Raw genomic sequence first — 8,282 nt, forward strand, 5'->3', positions numbered from 1 at the left:
TAGAGCAAAAAGAATAATTATCCCAAAGTCTATACTTTGAAAGGGTGTTAAAGAGGTTTAACATGCTTGTTTCCAAGAAAGGATTGTTACCAGTGAGACATGGTATCTACCTTTCTAAAATGATGTCTCCAAAGACACCTGAAGAAAGAGATAAAATGGCCAGGATTCCATATGCTTCAGCTATTGGAAGTTTGAAGTATGCAATGCTGTGTACTAGGCTAGATATCGCATATATTGTTAGTTTGACTAGCAGGTACCAATCTAATCTAGGTTTGGAATGCTGGATAGCTGTCAAGAATATCCTTAAGTACTTGAGAAGAACTAAGGATCTATTCTTAATATATGGAGGTGGCGACTTACAATTGGATGATCATACTGATTTTGATTTCCAATCAGATATCGATGATAGAAAGGCTACCTTTGGGTATGTGTTCATTTGTAATGGAAGTGCAATCAGTTGGAACAGTTCCAAACATGGTATGACTACAGATTCCACTACCGAGGCTGAGTATTTTGCTACATCAGATGCTACAAAAGAAGTTGTTTAGATATAAGGAACCTTGGTCTCACTAGAAATCCAAACACGTAGAAAGGCGCTATCACATTATCAAAGAGATAGTTGGGCAAGGTGATATAGCCATGCAGAAAATAGCATCAGCTGAAAAATCCAGCTGATCCATTCACTAAGCCTTTGTCACAAGCACAGTTAGACCGATATCTTGAGAAGATGGGTCTAAGGTATTGTAATGAATGGCTCTAGTGCTAGTGAGAGATTGTTAGTAGTATGCCCTAGAGCATATCATTTAGTATGTATCTTGTGCATGTTTTTATTAATAAAAGCCATTTTGACTTTTCCATTTATATAATATATTTATGTGTAATAGAAAAGGTCCATTGATATTTTGTTAGAAATTCTATTCTTAAGTTGTTAAGAATTTGAGTGACAGTATTTCTAGCACAAAGTATCATAAATAGGTTCACAATCAAGGATACTTCACAATAAGGACATGACTTATCCAGAAAGATTATAATCATGTTTTTTTCCGAAGTTATTTATATGAGATGTAAATAAGATGGAATGGTGAGTCTCATGCCATATAACAAACATGATAGGCACTTATACATGATAAGTAGGTCGAACCAGTGACATTTATGACAAGCACATGGAGTTTACTCTTGTCAACGTATTGTCATAAATCATATCAGTGCATATAATCTTTAGAACTGAGATAGCACAGTTATCTTGTATATAGGTGGTTTGAGTTTGATACTGCTTTCATACTTATACTGTGTATGGGCATATGGGCATGTGTTGGTTCCTACTAGTTATATATGGAGGTATGTGTTGATCAAGATGGAATCTGTTCCTCTAAGTAAATAATCCTATGTTCATTTAATTGTTCTTGATGTTTCAAGTTCCTGGCCAGGACAGATAGATTTATTCAGAAAAGAGTTTCTGATCAGAAAATCTTTTTAATCAAGAACTAGAATTAAAAGAGAATATAATATTCATAGCAAATGGGGTTTGACATAAACCATAACTCCAGCTCGAATTGGGATTTTATAAGAGAGAGATTCTAGTGCATGGTAACATATGATTATAGGTTCATTTAAGGTAAACCTTATTACTAATTGGGCGGCCATGGCATGCTATGCTAGGTGTTAACCATGGTCTATGAGGTGCATAAAATGATTTAGAGAAATCATTTATGGTAAGAAAGAGTTCTTATGATATTAAGATTTGATATCATGTCTCATTGCCAATTAGTAATGAGCCTAGTAAGTCACACACATACATAAGTAATTACTAAATTAAATATGATTTAATTAATTAATTAAAGATTTTAATTGATTAACTAAATAGGTTTGGTTTGCAATTAGATAGCAAAGTCCCTAGCATGGCTTGAAACCAAATCTAGGTTATTGGATGTATAGTATAAGTTAAATTTATATTTAAAGTGTTTAAATGTGCATTTAATTATTGAGAAATTAATTAATAGAGATTAATTAATTAATTTATATTTGATCTAAATTGATTAGAAGAAGAGAAATAATTATTTTGGGTTGAGAACTCAAAATTAAAACACAGGGGTATTTTGGTCATTTCAGAGGGTGACATGTGGCACCATGAGATGGTGACAAATGGCACTACACATAAGCTTGCCATATGTCTTTTAATCATGTAAGATGATTAAAGTCAATATTAAATATAGGTTTAACACTTAGCACAATGTGATTGGGTCAATTAAACCTAGAGCCAATCAGAAGGTGACATGTGGCAAGGGTTTTAAGTGGTGTCCTAGCTATATAAGGGAAAGGATGAAAAGAAAAATACCTAGTTGCTATTTTTTTCATTGGTGCTACCCCAAAGCACCTCTCCCTTTCATCTTCTTCATCTCTCATCTATTCAAAGGGATTTCCCAACAATCTCTTGAATTAAAAATACTAGAAATCGTTTTTAATGTCCTGTTTACATCTGTAATCTCTCAAAAAGCAAAACCTGATTTTCTAATTAATTGGAAAAGCTTTAGAAGCTGTTCAAGGGGCTGCCATTGGTGATCTTAGTGTGGACAAGCTAGAGGGACAACATATGGTGTCCTAGGCGCATTCCAAAGGTGCCAAACACACTGCAGTGCATCAAACAAGTTAGTGCACTTATTCTTGATCTAATCTAGGGTTTTAATGAATTAATCTGTTAATTTTAAAATCTTAAATGGCAAATGTAGATCCAAAAATATATTAAAAGAGTTTTAATATGCTATTTATCATTGAAATCAAATAGATAAAAATAAATCTTGCATGATGCATGTGACCCTAGAAGAAAAATTTTGAGTTTCAATGATCTAAACTTGTGTGTTCATGCTTCCGCTCCTTCATAACACCGTCCCTGGAGAGCTGCCCACTGATGGTGTGGACTGGCCTCTCCTAGGTGTGAACTGTGGTCTGAGCCCCTGGGGTTGACCCTGACCTTGTGGTTGTCCCGAACTCTGAGCAGGAGTATAGGGAGCAGAGAATGAACTGGATTGACCTGGACCCCTCTTCTGCTGCCTTTCCCTTCTATTTTGTTCATTTGTTCGGACTCTTTCTACTTTCGATGCAGCATCTACTAATTTGGCAAAATCCGTGATCTCCAATGCTGTTATCATGACTTTAATATTGTCATTTAGCCCTTCTTCGAATCTTCTGCACCTCTCTGCCTCCGTAGGGACTATCTCCCTCCCATACCGGCTCAGTCTGATGAATTCACGCTCATACTCTACCACTGATAATTGCCTCTGTCTCAGACTGATAAATTCTCTTATTCTCTCTTCTAAATACACTTTATTGACATACTTCTTCCTGAACTCTATGAGGAAGAATTCCCAGGTGATCTGATCCAGTTGCACCTCACTGGATACTGTGTCCCACCACTGGTATGCATCATCTTGAAGTAGGGACACAACACCCTCCAGGTTCTGCTTGGGGGTGCAATGAAGCTGTTTCAACACTCTTACAGTTCTATCCAACTAGTTTTCAGCTATCATGGGTCATCCTCCTTCTTCCCAAAGAAATCCATTGCCCCATGTTTTCGTAGTTTTTCCAGATGGGACTTTTGTGGTGATGGTGGAGGTTGTGGCTGTGGTTGTGGTGGTGGAATTGCCCCCATCATTTGCCAGTAAAATTCAGTCATTTGCTGGAATAATACAAACTGAGGTTGGGCAGGTGCCTCAGCTGCTGGTGGGGCAGATTCTCTCCTGCCTCCAGATTCAGCCCTTGGTGGAGCACGACTCCCACCTCTTCATCAACTGCTCTTTGAGAAGCAGGATCCATATCCTAATCAAAATAAGAACACAAGCAAATCTGCATCAGTGTCACCTCAACACTTACAAATGCAATGCAATAGTATGCACTCTATCTAAAGAAAGGAAAAAGGTTGTATGTTGCACCAACCTTGATAAACCAATTCTTTGAATTGCTAAACTTAAATTTTCCTCTACTTTCTTGGCAGCCAATCACTTCTCCAAGGTGTAAGATTAATTTTTAGTGAAGGGAGGTATGGATTTTTGGTGTGAGATGAGGAAGAAATTCAAGCTAGAAAGCTTGAAAATTTGGTGGAGGTGCCTTCCATGGAGTTTCGACTAAGAGGATATGAAGAGGAAGAAGATAGCTTTTTAATTAATGTCAATTTGTCTCATATACATATATTTATCCTATGGTAATTACATAAAATTTTAATGAAGTCATTTTTGTCATCATGCCTAAGTCATGCTTAAGTCATCATGACGTAATGCTCATGTAATAATTCTATTTTCATTTCCTTTTGTTTCTTTTCCCATTTCCATTACACAATTCATAATTTTAATTTATTTTATGTGTTTTAATCTCTCTCCTTTTAATTGACATTTAGGTCAAAATTCAACCCTGAGGGTGAAATGACCAAAATGCCGTTCGTTGGGTTCATCGGGTCACAATTGTCTGTGCCGATTGGCTTTATTTCCTTGCATTCCTTTGACATTTTTTTTTTATTGTCATCTAAACTTCATAAATCCCCCAATTAATTCCCAATAATTATTTTATAGGGTTTCCTCACGAGTATGGGGTTAGCAACTATCTTTACAATCGCTTCCTATTAGGGTTACCCATCGCCGTGACCTCCAGCTCATTTAACCAAGCTACACTTCGCTTCTTTTATTTTTCCTCAGTTTTACTTGGTCTTTATTTAGTCAATCTATCTTTCCTCACTCTAGTTTAAGTGTAGTTTCAGAAATCTTGGCTGTCCGAATAGATGCTAGTCATCGAAATAGTAAAATGTATGGACTACCTAAAGTGAGGGCATTATAGTTCTCATGACAACGTCTGATCGGATAGCCAGAATGTCTAGAATTACACTCAAACTAGAGTGAGGAGGCATAAATTTATTGAATAAAGACCAAGTAAAAATAAAGAAAAATAAAAGAAGCAAAGTGCAGCTTGGTTAAATGAGTCAGAGGTCATGGTGATGGGTAACCCTAATAAGAAGGGACTATGAAGATAGTTGCCAACCTTGAACTCATGGAGAAACCCTATAAGATAAATATTAGGACTTAATTGGGAAATTTATGAGGTTTAAATGACAATAGAAATGTCAAGAAAATACAAGAAAATTTATACTCATTGGTACAGACAATTATAACTCAATGAATACAACGAAGGGCATTTTGGTTATTTCACTCTCAAAGATGAATTTTGACCTAAATGTCAATTAAAATTGGAGAGATTAAAACACTAAGAATAAATTAAAAATCATGAAGTGTTAAATAGAAATGGGAAAAGAAAGAAAAGAAACTAAAATCTAATTAATGACATAGGCATGATGTCATGGTGATGTAATTAAAATCTATAACCAATAAGAATAAGACAAACACTATAAAAGGGATAAAAGAAATTAATTAAAACACAATTGATTCATCTTCTTCTTTTTTGTTAAGTTGGCCGAACCTCTTCCCACTTCCACTTCCTCCATTTTTCTTTAACTCAAGCTCTAATCCCTTGCTTTTCTTCCATTATTTCCATAAACTCCAAACAATGAAACTTAATTTTTGATCTTGGTAGAGTGATTAGTGGCTAAAAGAAGAGAAGAAAATGAAGTTAGAAAGCTTGAGAATTTCATCAATTGAGGTTAACTCTTGCTTTCTCCCTTTTTTAAATCTTAAAACTAAGTTGAATCAAGGTGGAATTTCATGAGAAAAGATATAATTGATGCATGAATGAAATGTTGGATTTTCAATCAGCCTAGATGATTTGAAGTTTTAGTGAGTTTGATGGAATTTAATATGTTTACTAATGCCAAATGATGTGTGTGCTTGAGTTGAAATGGAAGACTTCATGAATTGTATGAGATTATGAATTGTAGTAATTAGGGTTTTGTGATAAATTGGGAATTTTATGTTGTGGCTTGAAATTGACATTTTTGAGGTTGATTATTGACTATTTGAAGTGCCATGAATGTGATTGAAGTTTGGAAGTTGGGTGAAATTGAAAATTGGGAGTGTTGATTTTTTGTGTAGGATTCTAGACCTTGAGTCTAATGTGGTTTTAAGGCCATAAGTAGACCTATGTTACTCCAATTGGTGTGAGGCTAATTGAAAATGAAATTTAGGATAATTCCCCACATTTTTCATGAAGAGACTCTACCCAAAAACCTAACACAAAGTGGCCTAAAGTTGGCTTGAATCTGAGTAATCATAGGCTGGACCTGGAAAAATGGCCATATAAACAGTAAATGTTCAAATGGCCATAACGCACTCTAGGAAAGTCAGAATAACCTAATTCTTAAACCATTGGAAAGTTAGACATAGGAGCACATTTTTCATGAAGAACATAGAGCCCAGTTCTGACTTTAACCCAACCAATTTGCTAGAAAACATTAGGTCAACAATTCTGACCAGAACCAAAACTGACCAGAAAATTCTAGACTTTGACCTACCCAATCAGTTTTGGTAAAAATGCCATAACTTGGTTCAAAAAACTAAAAAGACAATGCAATGAAAGCTAAAATCTCTATAAGACCTAGAACTACAAATTTACTGTTTTGACCAAAACCCAGAACTTAATGCAACTTGGACAAATTTCTAGGATAAATCAAACATCCAAATCCTAAAATGAGCTAAATAGCCACTTGACCCCAGAATAGTATTTATATCATATCTACCACTAGGAAACTCCAATTGAGATGAGCCAAAGTGATCTGAAATAGGGCTACAACTTTGATTTAGGAACTTTCCTCAAATTTTGAGTGCAAGAATCCTAAATTGGGAATCATAGACACTGACCTGAATCTGAAATCCTGATGGCACTGGGTTCGGGAGTCTAGGTCAATTAATTAGCTATAACTCACCCTAAATAAGCTAAAAAATTGTGATTCTTGAACTTGAGTGACCCTAAGACAGTGTAACAATTCATATGAAGGACATTAGGTCTAAATATGATTGTAGCATGCCCAAATGACTAGATAAAGTTTGACTCCAGAATCTGCCTAGTTCTGAAATCAAAAAGAGGCAATGAACTAGTTTTGGTTATCTGACCATAACTTGAGTTCTAAAACTTCAAATGACATAATTCAAAAATGAAAATAAAGATAAAACATAGGAGAACAACTTCCATGAAGGAAGTATGACCAAATGGACTATGCATCTTGGCCAAATTGCTAGAGGAAATTAAAGTATAAAATCTGAAATCCATGAAATTTTCATGAACAACATGGAATAAGAATGGTACCCCACTTAAATGACTTAATTAACACCTAAATCATGTGAATAGGTAGTTGGGGCTTGTATCCCCATCAAAAATAGAACTTATGATACATTGCCAACATAACTTAAAATATGAATTGTAATTAACATAAATGAATTGTTAAATGTATAAATGATGTGAAGCTATAATTAGGACTTATGTTTCCCTTGCAAATAGAATAATAATTGTGACATCCTCACTTTAGATAGTCCATATGTTCTACTGTTCCAGTGACCAATGTCTGTCCGAATAGCCGGAATATCTAGAACTATATTTAAATTAGAGTGAGGAGTTATAAATAACCAAAATAATGATAAGAAAAATTAAGGAAAAATTTAAGAAATGAAATACAATAAGGTTAAATGAGTCGAAGCTGCAACGATGGGTAACCTTAATGGAAAGTGACTGTGAAGACAGTTAGCAACCCTAGGCCCATGGGAAACCCTGTGAAATAATTTTTAGGACTCTAGTGAAGAATTATTGAGGATTAGATGACAATAGATTACTAAAAAAATACAAGAAAAATTAAATCAATCGGTACAGACAATTTTAACTCAATAAGCAAAACGAAGGGTTTCACCTTCAGCGATGATTTTTTACTAACTTGTCCATTTAAGTAAGTGAGGCATGTGACATAAAATGTGAATAAATATTGATGAAAATTTAATTAAAAATGATTAGAGAAGAGAGAACAAGAAAATGAAATTAAAATCCCAAATTATGACATCATGGTGACCTAAGCATGACACAATAAAAGCTAACATCAAATAGAATTTGACAACTTATTTTCATTATCTTAAATTGAAATCTATTCTCTTCTTCTCTAGCAAAAAGCTGCCATCCCAACTCTTCATCACCATTTTCTCTTAATTTTCTTCCTTTACACAATAGATCCACCATTCCATGCTTCCAAACCATCACCCTCTCTTTACCAAAATTGTTGGAAACCTTGAGAGAACTTCATGTCCAGCCCCTAAAGCAAAGAAAAACACACTAAATTCCAAGAGGAAAATCTGGCCAAAAGTCGAGGA

The sequence above is a fragment of the Hevea brasiliensis genome, chromosome 10 (assembly GCF_030052815.1).
Source record: "Hevea brasiliensis isolate MT/VB/25A 57/8 chromosome 10, ASM3005281v1, whole genome shotgun sequence".
Lineage (NCBI taxonomy): Eukaryota > Viridiplantae > Streptophyta > Magnoliopsida > Malpighiales > Euphorbiaceae > Hevea > Hevea brasiliensis.